Genomic DNA, 23982 nt, shown 5'->3' on the forward strand with positions numbered 1-23982 from the left:
TGCAGCTATATCTGCCACATGTCGGGGCACGACTTAGAGGCATAACCGCATGGTAGGCTTGTCGCAAGAGGGGTAATCTTCACACATCCCATGTACTGAATAAGAAGGGGATAAAGAGTTGGCTTACAATCGCCACTTCACACAAATAAAAGTTAAGCATACACCAGCCAGAATACAATCAAGGTCTGACTACGGAACCAAAATAAAAGAAGACAACCCCAAATGCTAGATCCCAGAGTTGCCCTTGGTGTCCACTGGTGGCTGACAGGTTGGACCAACACTCAGAGGAGCACTGGCCCGGGGTTTAAAATAAAGATGACCCTTGAGTCTGCAGAACCCAAGGGAAAAAGGCTTAGGTGGCAAATGTTAAAACCAAGGTTGTGCCTTGCTGGAGGAGTTTTATTCAAAGCAAACTGTCAAGGGGTTCCCATAGCACCCAACCGCGTAAGGAACACAAAATCAAGGAACATAACACCAGTTTGACGGAAACTAGGGTGGCAAGAGTGGAACAAAACACCAGGCATAAGGCCGAGCCTTCCACCCTTTACCAAGTATATAGGTGCATTAAATAATTAAATAAGAGATATTGTGATGTCCCAACAATATCCATGTTCCAACATGGAACCAGTTTCAACTTCACCTGCAACTAGCAACGCTATAAGAGGGGCTGAGAAAAAGCAATAACATAGCCAAACAACTGTTTGCTAGGATGGTTGAAAAATGTTAGAGGCTATCATTGCAATTTGGGAGGCTTGATATAGCAAGCGGTAGGTAGCGCGGCAAAGCAATAGAGGGAACAACTACCAAGCAAAGATAGATGTGATTTTGAGGGTATGGTTATCTTTCCTAAAATTCCGCAAGGAAGAAGAACGAGTCCATGAAGAAGACAAACGGATGGAGTCGAACGGATCCTCACAAATGCGACGTTACCGGAACTAACAAGAAGAAGCAACACCGGAAAGAAGCAAACAACATAGTAAACAACCATCACATAAACATGGCATGATGCACAATCAAGTATGATGCACATCCGGTTTAATGAGGCATGGCATGACAAATTGCAACAAACAACACTACAAATTAAGTGCAGCTCAATATGCAACGAGTTGTATATTAACGAAACACCACATGACTTATTTAGTTCTCTCTTGTTTACGTACCCAACAATATTAAAAGTTGTTAAACATGGCAAGAGATGAAGCATAAGTAAAATACACAGTTAGGCATTTTAAATGAGGCCGGAAACATCAAACAAAAATTCCGGTAAATCCTCATGTGCATTTAGCAATTTAATGCAAAAAACAATTTTAAATATTTAAATGTTATTATCATGATGCGAATGACATGTGGAAGTTTTATGCAGTTTTATGAAAATGTTAACAAGAGCATATTATGAAGAATGTCATCGTGGCGGAAACGAAAGGGATGCCATGGCAACGAATCCGAAAATGATGCCACGGCAACAATCCAGTTCCGGTTACTCGATTGAGATGCCGGTGCAAAAGGAAAAGTGACGGGAGCGTGTCATGCAAGGATGGTGGGGTGCTCCCGGATACCGGGTTCCCACATGTCAGTGGCAAGGCAAAAGAGGGGCAACGTGCACCGACAATTCGGACTCGATGCGAACAAGGGTGCATCTCATCCAACATGCATTCATTCATTCAGGGGCATCGTCTCAGGGTTATACCTTCGAAGCATGCAATTCCGGAGAGGAACGAGTTCGTAGTGGAAGTGGTTGAAGTAGACATTCTCGCGAGGGTAGTTGAAGTAGTGGTACTATTGATCCTCGATGGTACTGGTACACGTTTTCCTGTAGATGTTCGGGTTAATGAGGGGGTACTTGGCGCAACATAGGTCTCCGGGGTCATCGGGTACATGTTCACGAAGTAGTCGTACATGCCGATGGTAGTTGTTTACTTGACGGTCTTCAACGAGGGTAGTTGTTCTCGTATCATCGTGGAAGTAGTGGTACTTTTCCGAAGAGGTACTTGATGAACCCAACATCTTCGAGGCGACGGTAGTCGTAAATGGCAACTCTAGTTAAACTTGTAGGGTCATCCATTTCGTGGTACTTAGGTGAATCCACGGGAAATGTTAGTCATACACGGTCATTTCGAAGAGGTACTTGGGGCCATTCGAACTTGTCAATCTTGTCATCTTGAAGGGGTACTTGGCATTTCTGCTACCCGGGTTTTCGGCGACGGTAGCTGTGCATGTTCCAACATCAAACTTGGAGGGGCACCGACGTCGTGGTACTTGGTGAATCCCGGAGACGGTACTTGACGATCCAGGTATGGGTCTTGGCGGTCTTGACGAATCCAACTGACACCAAGCACACGTCCACGGTAGTCTTCGGACTTGGGCTCCGGGTAGATGACTTGAGGGTCTCAGTCAGGAGCACTTGTGGCAAAGAAGTGCCCCGAACGAGACGATGCATCACGAATAGGAGTCAGATGTCATGTTCAGTCGATAGGGACGGCACGAGGCGGTGACGAAGAGGTCACAGGGAGAGCTGCTGGAGGTGGATGCAGAGAGTCGTTGGGCGGCGGAGGTACGGCGGCGCGCCGGTTAGCAATAGGCGAAGGCGGAGACGGCACGCGAGAAGGAGGTCGGGGATGGGTCGTCGAGGCTGGATACAGGGTGGAGGTGCATAGGAGGAGGCTCGAGGCGCGCTGGAGGTGGTGGTGCTCGCGGTTGCAAGGCGGCCGGTGCTGGGGCTCCAGCGAACTCCGACCAAAACAGAGGGGGCGAGCGGCACGGGGCTCCTGCTGGGCGCGGAGGACGACAGATGCGGGCGCAGGTGCTCGAGGAGCTCCTCTCCTCGAGCGCTCGGGTGACGGGGACTTGGCGAGGAGGATGCGCGGGTTCCATCCGAGAACGAGGCGGGGCAAGCTGGGCGGCCTGGACTCGCCGACCGGAGGGGCGACGAGGCATGGCTTCGGGCGCCAGGGGGCAAGGCGTGGGGCGTGTGTGGAGTGGTGGCGCTGGAGGAATCGAGAGGGAGAGGGGATCGATAGGTGCACGCTAGGTTAAAACAGGGAGCTGGCTGGGCTTTGGGCTGTCCTGGGCATAGGTTGTAGATGGGCTGCGCTCTCTCTCTCTCTCACTCTAAAGAAAAAAATAAAACAAAACAGAGATAAGAAAGAAAAGAAAGAGAGGTTAGGGGAAGAAGTTGGACACGCAGATAATTTTCCCGGACTCACAAAAATGAGCTTGATCCATGAAAATAGAAGTTGGCACGAATTTAAGATTTAAGTTCAAACTCATTTGAATTTAATTCAAATGGTTTGAACAGGAAGTGGGTGATAGGGAGGTCCAAAATGTTGAGGATTTGGTGAAGCTTGAGAAAAATGATGAGAGAATTTAGGGCAAAGTTTGGAGACCAAACTTGAAGCGGAAAAGGCACATAATTATTTTGCAAGCGTGTTTATGGGTGATTCTGAAAATAAAGGAATATTTAATATAGCTACCTAATATCGGGAGGATATGTTATAAAGAGAATCACCATGTGAATTCCCTCTGTTTAAATAGATCAAACGATCTATGCAATTCACTTAAGTAAGTTTTAGTTAGCTTTAATAAAAAGATAGCATGATGACATGATGCAATGCACATGATGCTAGGATGAATGCAACGAACCAAACAAAACACACAATGAAAACTCGGAAATCAAGGAAGGCATCTAAAGCTCTGGTCTTGGGGCGTTACAACACTCCACCACTACAAGAGGATCTCGTCCCGAGATCTAGGATGGCGCCGGAGAAAAACGGAAGAGGAAGAGAAGAGGTAAAACTAAGTTGCATCTTTGACAAATGAGTGAAACCACGAACCTTGTGAGATTGAACAAATTGAAAGAAAGAATACAACAAAGATGAACAAATTTGAAAACACTTCGTTAGAAAAGAGGAACAAGGAGCATTACGAGAACCTTGTAGGTTGAAAGACATAAGAAAAAGGGTTACAATGGACAAGAAGTACATGCAAGCACTCCGGTAAAAACGAGATGTACAAGGAACGATAAGGATCAATTACGACAACACTCCAGTTGGAAAAGGTAGGCATAGAATACGATCTTGACTAGATGAGAGGATACTTGATGAAATCAACAACACACTTCCTCTGGAACAAATGTGAGAATGGAATCAAAAGAACAGAGGAGAAAATGACATCTTCTACCTCAAATGAGCTTGAAAAAGCATCTTTAGGAGAAGTGTCGAACGGAGTTGTTGGAAAACCTACAACGGAAAGAGTAAGCTTGTTGTGGGCTTATGGAAAACCTCTCGAAATCTTGAGGTGAAATTCTGCCACAAGCGGAAACAACAGATTGAATTGACATCAACAAGGAGATGAGAAGCTTATTTCACCGGGAGGGTAAATGAAGAACTTGGGTCATTTATAAGCACCATAATAAGCAACAATCCTTAGGGAAAGCTTTAGGTGAAATATAACCCAATATAACTCCAATGAAGAGATTGATTGGTTGAAAGGATGTCTCGAACAAAGAGAAAATAATGGATTTAGATATGTCACTCTTGAAAACTTGTGAATCATGAAACACGAAGGGAAACTATCAACACTGACATAATGCCACCTCAAAAGATAAGATAGAGAGAATTGCACTTCAGAATGCAAGATGAAGAATGCTTGAACTCCTCAAAACAAGACATGTGTTGAACACCATGTTTATTTTTGAGTATAGCTTGGTGCATCATAACTTCAAGAGAAATCTTTAAGAACAATTGCAGAATGAAAAGAATCCTTGACGAACCACCATGTTGAGTCTTCGTGAGAACTCCGGTAATAAAAGAATGATCAGTCGAAATGGAAGAAAAGTTTAAAACACAAGGTGAAGACTTGTAATGATTTAGATGGAGCTTCACGACGAGATAATGCAGAAAACTTGGAACTCCGGAAAAGAAAAGATGAAGCATCTCGGACCAAGAATGTGATATGATGAACAATTCCGGAAAGAAGAAATTAGATCACTTGGATGAAACAATAATAAGAATTACGTTATGTGCATCCTTCACCAATTTAAATTGATGACAAGCAACGGATTTGGCCTACAACTTATTCTCGTTGTAAAAGATAAAGGATAGATATAGCGTAAACTTGGGAAGGTCTTGATTGAACCACCGGTGGGATTTAGAAACAACGAATGAATTGATACAATAACAACAGAAGAGGAATGTTGGAAGAACCACCGTAAGAACTGAAATGAAAGTAGCAAAGGCACAATTCACCAGGAAGAATTGGAAAAAAACGAATGAAGATACTTGAGGGAATTTAGATACAAGTGAAACAAAGAGATCATGAACTGACTAGAGAATACTTGAGCAATGCACCGATAAGATTTTGAGAATGAGAGATGAAAGCTGAGAATGAATAAACCCGAAATGATGGCCTCCGGAGAATCAGACTGAAAAGACTCCTGAACTGCTCTGGATGGGTGAAAAGAATTCTCACAATCGAATACAATTATGAGAGGATGGCAGCAAGCTAGAACCATGAATCTTGAAGAGAATGGAGCATGATTTAAGAGAAACTCTTCTTCGGTCTTCCAATGTTGAGAATGATGATGAGAACCACCATGACAATTGATGGGACACTCCGGAACAATGAAGAATAGAAATGTTGAACCAACGATGAATAGAATTTGAAAGATCTTAGAGAAAGACATATGACTGATGACAATTCATACTTACATCAAACTTTGAAATGAATTTGAGTATAACTCCGAAAAAAAATTAGAAGAGTCAGGTAAGATCCTGGGAAAAGACCTCTGGGTTAGGGCCCACTCAAAGGATACACCATTGAAATGATTTAAAAGAGAGATTACACCGGTTGAATTAAATGGCTCAAAAGAGATAACAGCCTCGAGATATCTTGAGCAGATTAGGAACGAAAACATGAATCTCCTGAGATATCTTCAACACTGCAGATATGAATAGAGAGAGATGAGCGATTAAGAGGTGCACCGGTATGAGAAAGCATTGTGAAATGAGGAAAGGGATAAGATTAACACTGAAATCATGGATTGAATCCACCGAAGGAGAAAGAGAACGAAGAATGATGAACTTGTAGAGCATCTTCATGAGAAATACTGGATAAAACGTTGAAAGAAAAGAATGGAGAGACTTCCCATCAACAGGATGGATAGTTGATTAAGAAATCCCAGTCCTTGTAGGAAAGGGTGGGAGGGTGGGAAAAAACACAACTTGGGACGGATGAACAAACAACGTTGAGAAGACTTTGAGTTAATCTTGCGAATGTTGAAAATGATTGGATCCACTTGAAGACAAACACGCCTGTTGAAAAGGATTGACATGACAATCTCGATGATCAAGAAGGATTGGTATTCACATAGAAATGTGAGAACACCGCTTAGGAAAAGGAATGGATTCAACACTTGACTTCGAAGCAACTCGAATACCACAGTCAAAACAAAAGAAACAAAGGATTGGCTTGCAAAATAAGCAGGAAACGAACATATGATAGATCCCATATCGTATCATGTGTCTATTGGAAGGATATCCTATGAGATACTTGAATTCGCACTTATAAACTCCCGAAACTTTCTGATTATGCAATCAGGTGTTGGGGATACAGGGGAAGCATAATATCTCACCCAAAACTAGCAAAACCTACATCCAGCTGTATCCATCCTGCAACACATAACCAAGAAACCTTCGGAAATCATTTACCTCAACCTTCGAAAAGCATCCGTTATACGAGTTATGGCAATACTCCCGAACTCCCGCCCCAGTACTGGGTGGCATCGAGGTTATCTCACAAACAACTGCATAAAAGAGATTTTTGATGTCGGCGAACTCAGGTATACTAGAACTGCAACGATAAAATTGTGACGACAACACCTCGGAGCTCAACTCCCAGGGAGACTGCCACAACCCCTAAATTTCAGGAGGCACCAAGAACAATGTTCTCGTCACAAAACCGTCGGAACAATTCCAAGATACCCGCGTGATCCAAAAAAAGTTCATGAAATTTGAGGAGAGAAGAGTCAAAACTCTACGTCAGGAGGCCGCACTAGAGCGACGAAGGGACTAGGGAGTAAAAAGAATCCTACTCTCTGATATATATAATACTAAGACTCAAAACATTTTGTTCTAGACTCAACAATGTTAGCGATTCGATCAAGCAGGGGACTCCTAAGTCGGGGATGGCTCTGATTACCAACTTGTAACACCCACAATGCGACTATATCTCCCACGTGTCAGGGCACGACTTAGAGGCATAGCCGCATGGTAAGCTTGTCGCAAGAGGGGTAATCTTCACACATCCCATGTACTGAATAAGAAAGAGATAAAGAGTTGACTTACAATCGCCACTTCACACAAATACAAGTTAAACATACACCATCTAGAATACAATCAAGGTTCGACTACGGAACCAAAATAAAACAAGACAACCCCAAATGCTAGATCCCCAATCGTCCCAACTGGGCTCCACTACTGATCAACCGGAAAAGACACAAAACAACGTCAAGATCGTCATCGAGCTCCCACTTGAGCTGGGTGCGTCACCTGCACTGGTATCATCGGCACCTGCAACTGTTTGGAAGTAACTGTGAGTCACGAGAACTCAGCAATCTCACACCCGCGAGATCAAGACTATTTAAGCTTATGGGTAGGAAAGGGTAGCGAGGTGGAGCTGCAGCAAGCACTAAGCATATATGGTGGCTAGCATATGCAAATGAGAGCGAGAAGAGAAGCAACGCAATGGTTGAGAAGCTAGAAGTGACCAAGAAGTGATCCTGAAACTACTTACGTTCAAGCATAACACAAGAACCGTGTTCACTTCCCGGACTCCGCCGAAATGAGACCATCATGGCTACACACGCAGTTCATTCATTTTAATTAAGTTAAGTGTCAAGTTATCTACATCCAGATATTAACAAATTCCCATCTTCCCATGCGAGCATGGCTTTCGAAAGTTCAAAACCCTGCAGGGGTGTCCCAACTTAGCCCATAACAAGATCTCGCGGTCAATGAAGGATATTTCTTCTCCCAGGAAGACCCGATCAGTCTCGGAATCCCGGTTACTAGACATTTCGACAATGGTAAAACAAGACCAACAAAGCCACCAGAATGTGCCGACAAATCCCGATAGGAGCTGCACATATCTCGTTCTCAGGGCACGCCGGATTGTCCAAGATTCTGGCAGGCCAACCCAGAGTTTCCCCTCGTGGCCACCGGCGGCTGACAGGTTGGACCAACACTTAGAGGAGCATTGGCCCGGGGTTGAAAATAATGATGACCCTTGAGTCTGCAGAACCCAAGGGAAAAAGGCTTATGTGGCAAATGTTAAAACCAAGGTTGGGCCTTGCTGGAGGAGTTTTTGTTCAAAGCAAACTGTCAAGGGGTTCCCATAACACCCAACCGCGTAAGGAACGCAAAATCAAGGAACATAACACTGGTATGACGGAAACTAGGGCAGCAAGAGTGGAACAAAACACCATGCATAAGGCTGAGCCTTCCACCCTTTACCAAGTATATAGGTACATTAAATAATTAAATAAGAGATATTGTGATATCCCAACAGTATCCATGTTCCAACATGGAACCAGCTTCAACTTCACCTGCAGCTAGCAACACTATATGTGGGGCTGAGCAAAAGCGGTAACATAGCCAAACAACGGTTTGCTAGGATGGTTGAAAAAGGTTAGAGGCTATCATGGCAATTTGGGAGGCTTTATATAGCAAGTGGTAGGTAGCGTGACAAAGCAATAGAGCGAACAACTAGCAAGCAAAGATAGAAGTGATTTCGAGGGTATGGTCATCTTGCCTGAAATTCCGCAAGGAAGAAGAACGAGTCCATGAAGAAGACAAATGGACGTAGTCGAACGGATCCTCACAAACATGATGTTACCGGAACTAACAAGAAGAAGCAACACCGGAAAGAAGCAAACAACATAGTAAACAACCATCACATAAACATGGCATGATGCACAATCAAGTATGATGCATGTCCGGTTTAATGAGGCATGGCATGGCAAAGTGCAACAAACAACACCACAAATTAAGTGCAGCTCAACATGCAACGAGTTGTATATTGAAGAAACACCACATGACTTATTTAGTTCTCTCTCGTTTATGTACCCAACAATACTAAAAGTTGTTAAACATTGCAAGTGTCGGTGTCAAAACCGGCGGATCTCGGGGAGGGGGTTCCGAACTATGCGTCTAAGGCGGATGGTAACAGGAGGCAGGAGACACGATGTTTTACCCAGGTTCAGGCCCTCTTGATGGAGGTAAAACCCTATTTCCTGCTTGATTTATTCTTGATGATATGGGTATTACAAGAGTTGATCTACCACGAGATCGGAGAGGCTAAACCCTAGAAGCTAGCCTATGGTATGATTGTATGTTGTCCTATGGACTAAAACCCTCCGGTTTATATAGACACCAGAGGGGGCTAGGGTTACACAAGGTCGGTTACAAAGGAGGAGATATACACATCCGATTGCCTAGCTTGCCTTCCATGCCAAGTAGAGTCCCATCCGGACAAGAGATGAAGTCTTCAATCTTGTATCTTCATAGTCCAACAGTCCGGCCAAAGGATATAATCCAGCTGTCCGGATACCCCCTAATCCAGGACTCCCTCAGTAGCCCCCGAACCAGGCCTCAATGACGATGAGTCCACTGTGCAATATTGTCTTTGGCATTGCAAGGCGGGTTCTTCTCCATCTTTCAAACGTTTGTAAATCAGTGTCCGGTCCCATAAATGTTTGGACCTCTTGGCTTCTGTGCCCAATAAGGGCTTTCTCCCATGCGTCGAATGAATACGAGGCGCGAGGGCGTTTTTACATTCGTCCCCCTAGCTAAATAAATAAATTGTCTATTAAAGGGATGGAGATCCTTAGATCCGATCCATACTATCCTCCCCCAGCGAGAGTCCATCAGAGCGCGTTCCGGAAAGATCCATTCCAGCATGGCCGACCTCCGCAGCTCCTCCTCCCGCCCCCGATGCCCTAAGCCCGGTGATTGGGAGAGGTGTTCTGTCGCACACAGTCGTTTAGTCGAACTGCAGACTATCTGGCGTACATGGTGCCCGTTCAAGCCGGGCTTGCCACCTATAATGGCGGGGAGCAAGCGGAGAGCTTTCCCTGTCCCTCTATGGGCGAACGGGTCTGCCTTGTTCCCTATCTATTAAGTGGACTCGGATTTCCAATTCATCCGTTCCTCCGCGGGCTCCTGGAGTTCTACGACCTCCAATTACACAATTTCACCCCCGCCTCCATCCTACATATCGCCGGCTATGTGGCTCTCTGCGAGTTGTTCCTGGGCTGCGAGGCTCACTTCAAGTTGTGGAAAAGGCTATTTTGCCTCGTCCCTCGCACACAGAGGGGGTCACTTTATCAAGTGGGCGGAGCCGAAATATGGCGCATCGCCGATACCGGATACCTGTCCCGTACTCCGAAGATGTCACCCGAAGACTAGCCATCGGAATGGTTTTATATGGAGGACGTTCCCCTTTCGGACCCTCTTCAGCGGGGTCTTCCTGAGTTCAACAATGCTACTCTGAAGAAACACCGAAGTTGGCACCCACGGAGCCCCCATGTCATAGACAATGGAGAAGTCCTCTATCTAATGAACCGAATTAAAGCACTGGCTCGATCAGGATTGATAGTAATCGAAGTTATGTCGATTTTCATAATGCGGGGAGTGCAACCACTTCAATATCCTAGGCATCCCTTGTGGTGTTATAACGGGGCGGATAACGCCACCCGCTGTGGGCGTAAGGGTCCGGACAATGCTGCCGCTTTAGCGAAAATTCTGTCTGAATTGTTCAAGGGTGAGGAAGAGGAGTTCACCCGCATCAAGCCACGGGATGGATTCTCCATGTACAATCCTCCAAGTTGGGTAAGTTATATCTCCCTGCTCCCATTTTTCCCGCATTCTTTGTCGTAAGTATTCACCTTGCCACCTTGCGGCAGGAACTGCGAACAGCTATAAAGGAGGTCAGCAGCCCTTCTCCACAACCAGAGGACCCTGACCGGGCCCTCGACTCCGGACTTGAAGAAGATTCAGTTATATTCGTGGAGCTGATAGACCGGCAGTTCTATCAATTAAGCTGCGATGATGCCATGGTGGCCATTACGACCGACTATCCCAGACTTCCCCCTGCATCGCACGTAATTAAAACCAAAAATCCCAACTCCAAAACTAGGATCCCCTTTTAGACACTTCACCCACAATATACACATGGCATTTTTACAAGGAAGGCATTCGGGACGCCCTGCCGAACCTGCAGCAACGCGCCAACAGGAGGCACCGAGGCCGGGTAGGCCAAAAAGGAAGGCAATCAGGACGGAGACACCGCCGCAAAGGTATAACAAACCCCGCTCCGTGGTTGTCGTCTTTCTCGAAATATAATGACGCCCATGTTTCTTTAACAAAAAAAATGCTCGCCGGAATATGTCCGGTGATGTTACTAATCACGCTTCCACCAGCCGGGCGCCAGGACCGGACATAGAGACGGAAGCCGATATGGGGCGGGCGCCGGATAATCCCCCTACAGAGGATGCAGATAGATTATCCACTACAAACTCAGAGGTGGAAAGCTCCATGAATCATAGGCACCGCCAGGCCGTACTCCGTGACGCTTGTTTCTCACCAGAGGCATTTGATGCCTTCAATTCTGGATAGGCGTACCTCTGAGCTGCTCAAGATGGTCTGGCCAGAGCCATGGATCAGTATGTAAAGGATGTACGGGTAAGTAAATCTGACGATTTATATTTATCAGTAGCCCCCTAAGACTTGAAACAGTTAGCAGAACTGATTTAAGGATCATCTTTATCGTGCGGGTTCTTACAGAGAAGAATACTAGGCTGTCACAGGAGCTAGAGGAATGCAAGACCCAACTGCGGGCTACTATGGCCGCATTGCATGAACCGAAAAAGTCACCTGCTGGTAACATTTACTTTAAAGAATGATGGTTACCATATAATGTGCGGCATGGCTGCAGATCTAACAACAGATGTTGCAGATCAATCCGGAGAAAATCCGGAGGACCAGCATGTTATGCGACAGCTAGAGGCTAGCAAACGCGTGCTAACTGAGGTTAGGCGGGAGAAAAACAATCTCCAAGATGCCAATATTAAGCTGAGCATGGAACTAAAAGACGTTCGGGGCCAGCTTGCAGACTCCGAGAAGGAGAATAAGCGGCTTCGGTGCGACATTTTTAGTAAGTGCTTGAACGAATCCTTTTAAAGGAGTTCGGCGAAGAAGCCGACTAACAGCGTTATGTCTGTAGGTATGCTGACGGGTCGTCCCGCAGAGGAAATGCCCGGGTCTGCGGGTGATCTTCTATCCGAGTTGTCACATCTGCACGAACAAGTTCGTCAGGTGATGCAGGGTGTTGCCCAGGCCTTGTGGCCATCCGTCTCCCTGCCAGAGGGCGTTGCAGAGCTTGCGGAGAAGCTCAAGGGAGCACGGCGGTGCTTCCGATTATGGAAGATATCAGCCTGCCGACAGGGTGCCAGAGAAGCCTGGGCCATGGTGAAGAAGCGGTATACCAAGGCAGACCCAAATCACATGGCCGAGGTCGGACCTGTGGGGCCCGACGGAAAAGAGATCCTTGTTAGCTTAGTTTATGGGCAAGTAGAATTAGCCACAAAGTATTCCCAACAGGATTGTAAGCTAGACCGCATGTTGGATGGTATAGAAGAGGAATTTAGTTAGTCTGCATGACTATGTAATAAAAGTGACATGTATAATGCCTTCTAGCCGGATTGTAGATCATTTGTCTTGGCGGAACTTTTCGCTTCAACCTCAGGGACCCGATAGTCCGGAGTGTATCCGAATACCCGCATAGTTATATAAGAACCGGGGCATGCGAGGAGACCAGGCGTAGGGTCATAAGTGCTTGAACAGACAAGTGCCCAACTAGTTATGTTATATTACATGTGTAGTAAGAAACATCTTCCAGGGAGAATAGTTCCGTTAAGGGTTCCTTTCCCTGGTAAGCATGCCCCAAAATGCATGTCCGTACTGCGATAGGAAACGTAGGAAAAACATCTGGGGGCAGATATGGACAATAAATAAAAATCATCTCTTGTTCACCGCCCGAATATTCCCTTAATAACGCTAGCTTTCAGCTTCACCCAGTCTGAGGTACACATCTGGCTGACCCGGCAGTAACAATCGCAGAGGTGCTCCCCTTATGCCCTAGTTGAATTAACGGGAACGTAGGGCATAAATACAAGAGCCAGGCAACGCAGCTTGGCCAAAAGTTAAGTCATATCGATGTATATAATGGCGAGAAAAGGTACATGCGGAAGCATGACACATGTCTGAGACCCAGGGGCCGAGGAGTTTCCAATCTTAGAAGTTCAGGTTCCGGAGTGTTACCCGATAAGTCTGGCCCGCTGCCTGATTCTAGGTTCAGGACTTGGGTGGTGTCCTCCCGTAAGTGGGTATCCGGCTCGGAGAGCTTAGGAATCCGGACATAATTAGTCCTCAAAATAGAGGAAGAGTTGCCGCATTGTTCCTCCACCACCGCAACATGATGGGTGACCGATGGAGAGTTAATCTTCCTTTGATCAGGTTTAAGCCCAATCCGATCATAGTCCGTAGCAACTCCCAAGGCAGCAATGTGATCCAAGAGTTCGTTTAGGGAAGAGAACTCCATTGGATCCATCTGCACGGCGACTTCCGAGTCGACGTGGAGGCTGTTTTTGATGACCCGAGAAGTCATCGTCGGTGCAGCGGCCGAACGGGCAGTCATGATGAAACTGCCTTGCCGGAGAGTTTGGCCGACAGCTAGTGCTCCCCCGGCGGTAATGTTGCTTTCAAAAACGAGACGAGGCATCCTTCCTTATGGCGACGTCACAGAGGAACTCTCAATGAAAGCACCAATGTCGATGTCAAAACCGGCGGAACTCGGGTAGGGGGTCCCGAACTGTGCGTCTAAGGCGGATGGTAACAGGAGGCAGGGGACACGATGTTTTACCCAGGTTCGGGACCTCTTGATGGAGGTAAAACCCTACGTCATGTTTGATTTATTCTTGATGATATGGGTATTACAATAGTTGATCTACCACGAGATCGGAGAGGCTAAACCCTAGAAGCTACCCTATGGTATGATTATATGTTGTCCTACAGACTAAAACCCTCCGGTTTATATAGACACCAGAGGGGGCTAGGGTTACACAAGGTCGGTTACGAAGGAGGAGATATACACATCCGTATTGCCTAGCTTGCCTTCCACGCCAAGTAGAGTCCCATCCGGACACGAGACGAAGTCTTCAATCTTGTATCTTCATAGTCCAACAGTCTGGCCAAAGGATATAATCCGGCTGTCCGGATACCCCCTAATCTAGGACTCCCTCAGCAAGAGATGAAGCATAAGTAAAATACACAGTTAGGCATTTTAAATGTGGCTGGAAACATCAAACAACAATTCCGGTAAATCCTCATGTGCATTTAGCAATTTAATGCAAACAACAATTTTAAACATTTAAATGTTATTATCATGATGCGAATGACATGTGCAAGTTTTATGCAGTTTTATGAAAATGTTAACAAGAGCATATTATGAAGCATTTGTCATCGTGGCGGAAATGAAAGGGGTGCCACGACAACAAATCCGAAAATGATGCTACGACAACATTCCAGTTCCGGTAACTCGATTGAGATGTCGGTGCAAAATGAAAAGTGACAGGAGCGTGTCATTCAAGGATGGTGGGGTGCTCCCGGATACCCGGTCCCCCATGTCGGTGGCAAGGCAAAAGAGGGGCAACGTGCACCAACAATTCGGACTCGAGGCGAACAAGGGTGCATCTCATCCAACATGCATTCATTCATTCACGGGCGTCGTGTCAGGGTTATACCTTCATAACATGCAATTCCAAAGCGGAACGAGTTTGTAGTGGAAGTGGAGGAATTAGACGTTCTCACGATGGTAGTTGAAGTAGTGGTACTATCGGTCCTCAACGATAGTGGTACACATTTTCTTGTAGATGTTCGGGTTAACGAGGGGGTACTTGGCGCAACATAGGTCTCCGGGGTCGTCGGGTACACGTTCACGAAGTAGTCGTACACGTCAACGATAGTTGTTTACTTGATGGCCTTCAACTAGGGTAGTTGTTCTCGTATCGTCGTGGAAGTAGTGGTACTTTTCCGAAGAGGAACTTGATGAACCCAATATCTCCGAGGCGACGGTTATCATGCACGGCAACTGTAGTTGAATTTGTAGGGTCGTCCATTTCGTGGTACTTAGGTGAATCCACGGGAAATGGTAGTCGTACACGATTCATCGAGGAACTTGATGTTTCGGCCTGTAGTCGTTTGAGCGTCCGACGGTAATGGTACTCGGTTGTTTCGATGAGGTACTTGGGGCCATTCAAACTTGCCGGTCTCGTCATCTTGAGAGGGTACTTGGCATTTCTTCTACCCGGGTTTTCGGCGACGGTAGCTGTGCATGTTCCAACATCAAACTTGGAGGGGCACCGACGTCGTCGTACTTGGTGAATCCCGGAGACGGTACTTGACGATCCAGGTATGGGTCTTGGCGGTCTTGACGAATCCAAGTGACACCAGGCACACGTCCATGGTAGTCTTCGGACTTGGGCTCCGGGTAGATGACTTGAGGGTCTCAGTCAGGAGCACTTGTGGCAAACAAGTGCTCGCGAACGAGACGATGCAGCACGAACAGGAGGCGGATGTCACGTTCAGGCGAGCGGCGGGGCTCCCTGGTTGGAGTCGATAGGGACAGCACGAGGCGGTGACGAAGAAGAGGTCGCAGGGAGAGCTCCTGGAGGTGCATGCAGAGGGTCGTCGGGCGGCGGAGGTACGGCCGCACTGGTTAGCAGGAGGCGAAGGCGCAGACAGCACGCAAGGAGGAGGTCGGGGATGGGTCGTCGAGGTTGGATCCAGGGTGGAGGCGCATAGGAGGAGGCTCAAGTTGCGCTGGAGGTGGTGGTGCTAGAGCTCAGCGAACTCCGACCAAAACGGAGGGGACGAGCGGCGCAGGGCTCCTACTGGGCGCGGAGGACGACGGATGCGGGCGTAGGTGCTTGACGAGCTCCTCTCCTCGACCGCTTGGGCGACGGGGACTTGGCGAGGAGGAGGCGCGGGAACACCGCTTCCATCCGAGAATGAGGCGGGGCGAGCTGGGCGGCCTGGACTCGCCGGCCAGATGGGCGACGGGGCATGGCTTCGGGCGCAAGGGGGGCAAGGCATGGGGCGTGTGTGGAGTGGCGGCGCTGGAGGAATCGAGATGGAGAGGGGATCGATAGGTGCACGCTAGGTAAAAACAGGGAGCTGGTCGGGCTTTGGGCCGTCCTGGGCATAGATTGTAGCTGTGCTGGGCTCTCTCTCTCTCACTATAAACTAAAAAATAAAACAAAATAGAGATAAGAAAGAAAATAAAGAGAGGTTAGGGGAAGATGTTGGACACACGGATAATTTTCCCGGACTCACAAAAATGAGCTTGATCCAAGAAAATAGAAGTTGGCACGAATGCAAGATTTAAGTTCAAACTCATTTGAATTTAATTCAAATGGTTTGAATAGGAAGTGTGTCATAGGGAGGTCCAAAATGTTGAGGATTTGGTGAAGCTTGGGAAAAATGATAAGAGAATTTAGAGTAAAGTTTGGAGACCAAACATGAAGTGGAAAAGGCACATAATTATTTTGCAAGCGTGTTTATGGGTGATTCCGAAAATAAAGGAATATTTAATATAGCTCCCTAATATTGGGAGGATATGTTATAAAGAGAATCACCATGTGAATTCCCTCGGTTTAAATAGATCAAAAGATCTATGCAATTTATTTAAGTAAGTTTTAGTTTGCTTTAAGAAAAAGATGGCATGATGACATGATGCAATGCAGATGATGCTAGGATGAGTGCAACGAACAAAAGAAAACACACGACGAAAACTCGGAAGTCAAGGAAGGCATCTGAAGCTCCAGACATGGAGCGTTATAGCCGGCCCATTATGGTCCGCTAAATCTTGTGGGCCTTTAGTTGGGCTGGCCGATTTAATATTTATAGGCCACTTTTGGGGCGGTCCACATGTCAACATATCATAGCCGCATCTCGCCCATTGAATGAGTGACACCTGTGCCAACGCGGAGCTGACACGTGGTTCCGTCATCCAATGAGAATTTTACACATGGAAAATTGGCATTGGTCGTGTCTGTTAGCGGGGTATCGGATCCAAAACCAGACCCGATAGCTTAACGGCGACCCAGTACGGTGGATGCCACGTGTCGGTCACCCTTGATGAAAGCACTCCTATGACGCGCGATTTATCATCATGGAAGTGGACACTTATGTGATGATAATTTTTGTAATGTCATGGAACACTTCTACGACAGCACATGTATGACTATCTTGATTCTGTCATAAAATCGTCATGGGTGTACATGCATGACAGAATACGTGACCTACTGTGACAAACACATATCATCATGGAAGTGTATTTTTTATAGTGCTCGTATCCCTCCTCACACCTATAGAAGGTCTACAATCGAACGAGACAACATTGATTAGTACAATAACTAGCTATTCGAAGATTTTTATTGTTTAAAGGGGAAATTACCCAAAACATTCTGATCACCATGTCTGCCCTCATGTGGCACAAGACACCATCGATCATCTCCTCGGTTAAGACCAAGGCAGCCAAGAAGTGCTCCAAGCTCAATCCTATCTGTGGAAGTTGACCCTCACCGGGCAACATGACAAACCCTGGGAAGTTTTGCCAGCAAACCACACCAAGGATGGTGTTGGACCTGCGGACATCTGGAGCATGGTCCCAACCCCCGTAGTATGACAAGGCCAACACATTAGATATATTTGAAGAAGCATGAAGGAAAAAGGTACAAAAGGAGTAAATGCACTTACCTCTCCCCATTAGGGAAAATCAACCACCTCTTCTTGTGGGTCACCGGCACGGGTGGGGGCCATGTACAACCACGCTGGTAGACGGGGGCACCCTCAACCACCTCGCCCTCGCTATCATCCAGATCCCCGCCACCATCAGCATGGACAGTCGGCCCCTTAGGCGGATCCGCCCAGGTATCCCATCCGGACGTCTCCTGGGATGTACCCTGGTCCGGAGTCTCGTGGGCGGAAGGCATGTCGACCCGAGGCTCATGGACCAGAGTCCGTGTAGCCTCCTCCTTAGACGTGTCCACCCTACTACTCCTTTGCTCGGGTGAATCAGCTATCACCTCTCCCACGACCATGTCCTCCCCGACCTCCTCTCTTCCCTCCCCGTCTCCTGATGGGCAATGACACCGACGAAGAAGCTCCCACTGGTGCCTGCATACTATTGAGCAACGCTCTCCAGAGAGAGTGGTGTATAATGGAAGTGCACCTCCCACCACGCGCCGATGAAGAAGGAACCTCGGAGCGGTCCAGACCCGCGCCCACCATCTTTCAGCACATGCCATGACAAAGAGTAAACAAAATTAGTACAACATAAAAAAAATTAATACCGACATGAATAATAATATGTATATAACTTGAGTGTATCATCAACAAGTACAACATAAAAAAATTGAATACCTAACATGAACTAACTATATATATGTATATAGTACAAATTGAATACCTGACATGAACTTATAATAATCTTGATCATCTATATATGCTGCGGGATCAATAAATGCATCATCATGATAACTATCATCAAAGACGTGCTCATCGGGCTCTGTGGCATCAACATGTGGAGGGCCACCTTTATGTAATCGGTTAAGCATTGACAGGTCATCCGCAACAGTAACCTCTTCTTGTTCCGGCTCAGGGGTGAAGTCATATTCACTTTCGTTGTCTACTTCAATGTTCTGGGGTGAAGTAGATTAATTCTTGGAATGTTTTTTGGAAAGACGTGTTTCTTGGAAGAATTCTCCTTCATATGTGTCTGGGTTAAGGTGAGTTTCATATTCCTCTTCATTTGGGGGAGGTGGTCTAACACGTGGCGGCACTTCATAAACAACATCTTAGCCATTCAGATTTGGATCAGTTTGGCAGGCCCACAGTAGATAGAAATTTGGGTTGCCTGTTGAGTCGTAATATAGACATCGGTAACATCTAAATGGGTTCTTTGTTTGATTTCTACTAGCCCTATATGTTCATGAGTCCTTCTAGTATCCTTCGGCTGGAGCCAATAACATTCGAAGACTACGACGTTTGGTGGGTTTTTGCCATAGAATAGAGGTTCATAAATTGCTTCAACTCTCCCATAATACTCGATACCTGCTTCGCTGATAGCAGAAACACAACAATTTCTAGACTTTTGGTCGGCCATAGATAGCTCTTTGTTGAAGGTATGAAAGTGATACCCGTTGTTCTCGTATTTGTCAAATGAACGGACCTTATAGTCAAAACCATTAGCGATTTGTCTCAATTCAGCGTCCATAGACTCTAAATTAACCAACAAGTTTAATACAAAAGGATTGTTGCATTAGCCACAAATTAGACGAAGAAATGAGAATGTTCTAGGACAGTTGCCTCCATGCTTTGCCAGAAGCTTATACGCTTCAATGGATTCCTTTTCGATCACTGCTCCATCCGAAATTTGGCGACGTATCGACTGTATCAAATATCCGAGAATAAGAGCAGTTCAAAGGAATTAGAAGTTGTGAAACAATGTACCGAGAAATTACTTGACGTACAGCCACACTTCTGTTAGGTTATTGAAGATAAACAACAAAATGTTCCACCATTCTTCGACATCCAACGATATTGGTTTCGAAGCACCGGCTGGTGCGAGTTTCCCTTTGAATAGGCTGAGGCTAGATCCACCTTTTTTTAGGGTCGCCAGCATTTTACCGAGGCTTCAAATTATGCAAATGATGATTTTTGTTTTCGTAGTGTGCTGTTACAAAGTTTGTTGCCTGCTTAGTAATGAGTGCCTTGGCCATCGATGCTTCAATTCGACATTTATTTTTACATTTTGCTCGAAGCGTCCTCTTCAGCCTCTCAGTTATGTAGCACCAACGATTTTGTATGCCCTCCCCCAATCTTGCCTCGGTCGGGAGATGCAAAATCAAATGCTGCATTGGATTAAACAAGCCCGGGGCCAAGTCTTCCATATCTTCTAGCACAGAAGGCGATAGTTCTTTCGCACAAAGAATACGGAAGAAATAGCTCAGCTCTGCCAGTACTAGCCTTTCATCTAGAGGGATAAAGCCACACAATATCACCGGCATTACCCGCTCAAGCCATATTTTCCAATCATGGCTCTTGAGACCAAATATTTTCAATTTTTCAAGACTCGCTCCCCTCTTTAGGTTCGTTGCATATCCATCGGGGAACATCAACTGCATTTTCACCCACAAGATAATTTCCCTCATAGCTGGCCTTCCAAGATTGAACCATGCCTTTGACTTCGTCCAGTTCTGCTTTCCTTTCGATTCTCGCATATTTTGTACTGGTCTACCACATAGCACCTCCTGATCGACTATAGCCTTAGTATTATCCTTTGACTTCCCCTCTATGCTGAACAATGTACCAAAAAGGGCCTCGGCGATATTCTTTTCAGTGTGCATCTTGTTGATGTTGTGTGTGCATAGGAGGTCTTTGAAGCAAGGCAAATCCCACAAGCATGTCTTGCGAGTCCAGGCGTATTCCCAATTATACCCCTTGAATACCCTGAACGTTCTGGAAATGGCTCGACAGCGTTTAACTAACCCAGGGTGTATTAGCCTGTAAATACAGGTGGTCCAGAGTTTTTGACAACTCTACCTTTGATGTAGTTCTTCTTGTGTTTCCTGAACTTGTGGCGAGGATCCAATAACTATCTATGCATGTCGAAGCAAGAAAACATGCGACCCGCCTACAGCCAACAAAAATGAAGAGATGCCTTGCATGTGGGGCACGAGAAACTTCCATGCACACACCAGCTAGTGAATAGCGCATACGCCGGCAAGTCATGCATCGATTACATATACCAGACACGCATTATGAATTTCTGTTTGCTAGCAGCATCATATGTGTTGAACCCATTATCCCAAGCTTGTTGCAATTCATCCTTAAGTAGATGCATGTACACATTAGTATTCTTGCCCGGATAGTTGGGCCCTGGAATTATCAACGTCAGGAAAATGTTCTTTCTTTGCATAATCTGTCTGGGGGGAGATTGAGTGGAATGATAAATACGGGCCAACAACTATATTGGGTTGTCGTCTAACCAAACACATAGAACCCATCTGTGCTAATGGTGAGTCAAGGATTCCTTGGATCTGCCTCTTTTTGCTCATGTAATGCATCAAAGCGCCTCCACGCAGAACCATCTATGTGTGTACGATCATCACATCCCCATCTGCATCTAGTTCGGTTCTTTTGCCCATTTTGTGCCATGTTGTCTGTCTAGCCGTCTCTTCGACTATGAAAAGACGTTGACGTGTTGGTACAATTGGCATATACCGAAGAACATTAACAGGGATTTTGGTATGCATCTTCTCACCCATACCGTTGTCTACCACAACATACCTGGAAGACTTGCAGGTGTTTGCCCATTTTATCTGGGCATAAAACCACTCTTCTATAGGTGTTTGCCCATTTCATCCTCTGTCCTATTGTGCCAATTGTCGCACCGGACATAGGGCCACCAGGTTCTCCTCTTGCCATTTGCAAATGTGTCTCTCAAAAACCCCTTGGTTTTTGTTAACCATTCATTGGTCATGTCTTTCTGACTAGTGTGACCGGTGTACATCCATGCACGATCACGCATCTTGCGTAGCTATGGGACACACAAGAAATATATATATATATAGGAGACCTCTTTTATACTCCCAGGAGTATGTACTCCCACACCAGTGGATAAGGTAAACCAGTGTCAACACCCGATAGCTGCTAACTAATCTGTGCACCGTGCCAGTGAGAAGCTACCTGTGCATACATAACCACGTCCTAAAATCAAGGCACACGCGGCCACTAGCTTCACTTAGAAAAATGGCGAGTTTGTGATGCACTTGTACGTGACGGCTAGACTATACCTTGGTCATTTTTTAAATAGTAAAAAGGAGTATATTTTCAGCTAAAAAAGGGAGTATATTTCATACATATAGATATGAATCTTGTGCATAGGGATTAATAGTCTGCTAGCAATCAATAAAGAGGTGTATTTTTTTCCGGTGACACGAAGAGGTATATATGAAATATACTCGTCTAGGCATATCTGACATCTGTAAGAAGTATCTGTATTTTTCAAGCGTACATGCTACTGTTTTTTCCAATGGGTATATACTGCCATCCTACCCTTGAGTACATACATATGTACACCATTTTGAAGGAGCTTAAACTGCCATTTTTTCAAGGAGTATATACTGCACTTAATTGTATATACTGCATTTCTTAAGTAGTAGATACTGACCTTTTTTAGACTGGGTATATACTGCATTTTACATATTAGAGTATCTTTGCATACTTCCTTAGGTTGTAGTACAACATTTCAAGTGGTATATGCTGATTGCTAATTACTACTTGCTAATTAGCATATATTGTTAAGAGTATATACAACTTACTTTAATTAGGAGTATATACTGCCATTTGTAATCAGGAGTATATATACTAGTCCAGAATCAATGGAGTATATACTATTTTTATTTTTATTATGGAGAATGCACTCCTTCTTTTGTTTTGTTATATACAAGTTTTTTAATGGACTAATACCTCATTTTTGTGATGGAGTACATATTACTCTAAAACTTAGTATAATTGATCTGAAAGATATTATAAACTAAAAAAGCGGTACGATGCCATTAGAAAAGAAATATACAATATAATCAAGTATAATTATTTCAAAAGGTATATTACATGAAGGAGTAGTACAATTAATAGATTAAGAATACAATATGGGAGCATAATTCATTTTTTATACAGGTATTTTCCTACGCAGATAACAAAACAAAATTTGCCTAATTTTGCATCACGTATGTCTCATGTTGTCCATGCATGGCTGTTGCACAGTGGATCAATCATGCCATATTGATCTAGATCGCCATGTCACATTGTCGAAATCCACTGCGTTGTGTAGGTGTACTCGTGTCAAGGAAAAAGCAAGACGCTATGCATGCCTTGCACGGAGAAGCGGCGGCGGCGGGTGAAACACAGCTTGCATGTAGTCCAAATTCCGATTCAGATTACCTATAGATCAGGCATGCATACCATATCAATTAATTAGTACAAGCATCAGATAACAGATTCATCTAATCTCATCATGCAGCCATGTTTGTCTATGAATTTGCTGATGGATTGATGTAACTCGTCACCATCAATGCCGATTGGAAGAACATGCATGCATGCGTGCGAGGCACTCCCTTGATATGCTCATTGATGCAAGTCAAAGGTGCATGCACAAAAATTATATTCATACCTAGCATCTCCTCCGGGAAGAGCTGGCTGCCGGTGGCATCTCGCCTCCGTCGGTTGCCGCATCTTGCCATGCCTGAGTTTGCCGTCGAACCGCCCAGTTCAAATCCATATTTCCTTGTTATCCGGCTACATCCAGTTTTTTGGGGGGATTCTGACGTAATCTATAGCCTGTAGGTGGCTTATCCCTATAAATATGGAACAACTTTTCAAACTGGACGCGGTCAGCAGATAATTAACTAATTATTAAAAGCTAAATGGCTTTATCGTGGAGCCAAAAAAAGCAGCGCCGGAAAATCAAACGACACACGTGACTATGTACTCCTAGGTGTACCAACCCATTTTCCTATATATATATATATATATATATATATATATATATAATTCACCATGTATATATTCATTAGTTAATCTAGTTTGTCAATTTTATTACGTCCATGCAACCTACACTCTAATAGCTAAAGATAGGTCGTAATCCCACCCAAGTATGTGTAGATTGGGTTCACCTTCCCATGCTCTACTCTGAATCCGATGCAAAATTTTGGCTGTAGCTCCCCTCTGTTCTCCTGATACACGTCTCTGCAATATATAGAGATGATGTGTACCCGGAGAACAACAGGGAGAGGCACTAAAAAAA

The 23982-nt window shown here is 45.4% G+C and overlaps 1 long non-coding RNA gene across 1 annotated transcript; it reads right to left on the bottom strand.

The window, feature by feature from the left end:
- Window positions 1–22756: 22756 nt before the first annotated feature.
- LOC119288909 lies at window positions 22757–23483 on the bottom strand. Its single transcript, XR_005141341.1, has 2 exons — window positions 23350–23483; window positions 22757–23120 (listed from the first exon to the last, which is right to left on the bottom strand). It is a non-coding gene; the product is annotated as an uncharacterized LOC119288909 (long non-coding RNA).
- Window positions 23484–23982: the final 499 nt, after the last annotated feature.

Source organism: Triticum dicoccoides, chromosome 4A (assembly GCF_002162155.2).
Source record: "Triticum dicoccoides isolate Atlit2015 ecotype Zavitan chromosome 4A, WEW_v2.0, whole genome shotgun sequence".
NCBI classification, from domain to species: Eukaryota; Viridiplantae; Streptophyta; class Magnoliopsida; order Poales; family Poaceae; genus Triticum; species Triticum dicoccoides.